Consider the following 3698-nt stretch of genomic DNA (forward strand, 5'->3'; position numbering starts at 1 on the left):
CTTGAGGAAAACAGTCAGCTACTGGTGGTTTCAACTATAGCTGCCATGCTGTGCACTAAGACAATTACCAATGATGCTCTAGTTCCTGAGCATCCGAGGCTGGGTTGCTATACTTTAGGAATTAAAAGCTATTTTTACTATTTGGCTGCAAAATTAATGGGTCATTTCTTAGGGATGCATGACTAAAGTAACCACCTTTCTTTCATGTGAAAAGCAACAGTCCTCCCTGTTTATATTAATTAATGATTTAATTGTATTTTTTGGAAGTGCAAAGGTGTTGGGCCCAGTTTTGTGGCCAAACACCAGTGTTAGAGATCTTCCTTATTTTGTCTTTCAGTTTCAGTTTCCAAGATGGAATGTGACTTGCGTGCATCTTCAGTAAAGTGACAGGTGGAAATAATAAATACTAGAATTATACTGATTAAAAGGAAGATCCAAAGGGAAAAACATCCTATTATAGTATCTTACAAAGATGTGTTACAACAAGTGTTGGATTTACTGTAAATCTCTTCAGAAAAAATACAAAGTTAGGATTTAATAATTCTCAACTCTGCAATTGAAGGAAAAGGCTAATTTTCCATGGGTTTTTTTCTGCCAAGGATATTTCATATATATGAGTTTTTCAGTTGCCCACAGATTCTTCTTTTTAATTATTAAAAAAAACAAGAAAGGTGCTAGTGTGGGAGAGAAAGAGGAAACTTTCAGAAAGTGAAATAAGTTTCAAGCTTCTTTATGCAATGATTGCACTTAGATGTTCTGTTTTGAAAGAGTACAGGCTCGATACTTGGTTAAAATTCGTAAGACAATGACTGTAATTACACTGAAATTATAGCATAATTACACCAGTAATTTTTTATCCTACAATTACCACTAATTCATGTAACCACAAAGAGCATGGCTGGGAATAATTATGGTGTGAACAATGGTTCATGTGAACACAATGTACATCTGAGATACATATACATACATATATACCTACATATATATAGATGTGATTGTGTGTCTGCCTATACATGTATGTAGAATTCAGATGTAGAATACACATACGTGTGTTGCGTAGAATGGGAATAACTGGAATACCTGTATAGTTACTTCATATTTGTATTGGCATCAATTAATCATTAGGTTCATGTGAACACAATGTACATCTGAGATACATATACATACATATATACCTACATATATATAGATGTGATTGTGTGTCTGCCTATACATGTATGTAGAATTCAGATGTAGAATACACATACGTGTGTTGCGTAGAATGGGAATAACTGGAATACCTGTATAGTTACTTCATATTTGTATTGGCATCAATTAATCATTAAAAACCATGACCTTATGGTAACCAGGTATCAACTGGACTGAAACGACACTGTAATTAATGGCTGTGTGATTATGTTGACATCCCATATGCTTAACACAAAACATTTTAACTCTCTGTTGCACATCATTTTAAAAGTTGACATAGTGACTTTATTCTAATCTCGGTTACTTGCAATTGTTCATAATATGCATGTGTTGAAATGCCACATTTAAAAAAAATTTAATCATTGAATTATTTGAGTATGATGAAATGACTCCAAACTTGGTTTTGATGCTTGTATAATTCAAAAATAGGTAAGATGTAGAATTTTAGGTTTGTAATATTAGTTTTCTGTAAGAAATACTGAGAAGTCACTACACTTTGAAGCTATGAGAAAGTCTAAGATATTAAATGTTCCACATTATTATTGGCACATTTCACATTAGCTTTCACAAGAAACTGTTGAAAATATTTAAGTTTTTACAGTGCACTAACACTTTCACTATAGAGCGTAAGGAATCCTTATAATCTGAAAAGTAAGAAAGACAGATGTGAAGGAGAAAAAAGACAAAGGCAGAACACAATAGTAGTGATGATCTTTTTGGTTCCATGATTTCCGTCTTGGTTTTTCAGTTTCAGGGTGTGGCTTTGTCTCTCTGCTTTATATGGCAGAAAAACGGAAGGGATTGGTTGCAGGAAACACAAAGAGAATAAGAGGCTGTGAAGGACCATTCGAGGCAGGAAGTGCAATGTTGATGAAAGAAGGAAATGAGAGTCATACGGGAAGCAGTCCATCAGACAGGGTCAGGAGAGTTAGGAACAAAGAGTACTGTGCAATGACATCATCAGTGAGCCCACTGAAATTACTTCTGTGACTATGTCTGCCAACACCAAACTCTGGTGGAGTCGTTACAGGAAAATGTTTATCCTTCCCCTTAGCTCATATAAACACTGAGTGATGGTGGGGAGGAAGATGACTGCATGGAAACTATGTCACTGAATGATGAAGTGTGAAATAATGATTTTTGTCCTACAGCAAGGCTAAACTACAGCTGAAAATAGAATGCAGATGTAAAGGACTTATTTGCCAATGTCTCTGCAATTCTACTTCTGCATATTTGGTAATTAAAGTAGAAATGTGTGGCTAAGTAAGTCAAGATACGCATTTACTGTTCAGGATGCCTTTGCAACATCATCTCTGTTGTGAAATCCCACTGGTCATGACAGTTCAGTTTTAACAGCATGTTCCTCTAACTTCCTCTCTTTAGAGGCAAGAAAGCTAATGCAGCCTAGCACACTACATACTCTCCTGCATTGTATTATTGCATCTGTAAACGGAAGGTTATATATTCAAATTCCTTCCACAGCTGCATGCCAGCACAGCAGTATGGCGAGGTAGTATTAAATACTTGGAATGAGGCTCTCATTAGTGGCTTCTCAAGAAGATTCACTTTGTAAGCTACCAAGCTTAGTCAGTCAATTAACTTCTAAGCCTATGTACTATTGTGCTGACCTTACCTGCATGCAATAAAGTCAGGTTAATACACCTATGAAAACATGTATCTTTGAACTACCTGAGCCAAGCAAGGCTTAGCAATAATTATGACCATTATACCACCATAGATATATTAATCCATGAACAGACTTGTATGTTCCTAAGTGTCTTCTGTTCCTTCAGTAAGTGTCTCACATTCATGTGGTAATAATTATTGCACGGGTGGGTCTGTTTTATGATGGCATACATAAATATGTAATGCTATTGGTATGAACAGCATAGACAACTGAGGGATGTTACAACAAATGTGTAACAACTCATTTCCTCCACAGACCAATGATTACAGTGCATAGCTTCTAATTCAGGAAAACTCGCATTCTGAAATGGAACCATGTTGAGGTGAAATAGTGCAGGACAATCACATAATCATTGCCTCTTTTAAAGTACTTCAAGGTCTTTTTTTATCAAACTTATTAAAATGAAAAGCATAGGAAAAAAAATCTAATCTTTTTACTGAAGGAAATGGGTTTGCCTTGGCGGTCTCCTGTATAGGCATGCTAGCTGGTGCGAACTGATTAACTTGAAACCCAACATAAGATCCTTAAATATGAACAGCTCACTTTTGTAAATATCCAACATCAAGAAGCAGAGAAGAGGCAAACTGGAATGAAAAGACAAATTGCACCATGTTAATGCTGGGGTATCCTACCAGTTGATCACTGGATATTACATTTGCCTTCTGATCTTAAACAAACAGATGACATGATATTTTTGCATTTTGAGACTGCCGTACTGTAGACAACAAAAAGTGTAAGTGCTTAGGAGGTGAGATCTGTTTAAGAACCTAGAAATATAGTGACACTATCTGTATGTGTACCTGAATCCAAGTCACTTCTTCTA

Source organism: Aptenodytes forsteri, unplaced genomic scaffold (genome assembly GCF_000699145.1).
Source record: "Aptenodytes forsteri isolate BGI_AS27 unplaced genomic scaffold, ASM69914v1 Scaffold284, whole genome shotgun sequence".
NCBI lineage: Eukaryota > Metazoa > Chordata > Aves > Sphenisciformes > Spheniscidae > Aptenodytes > Aptenodytes forsteri.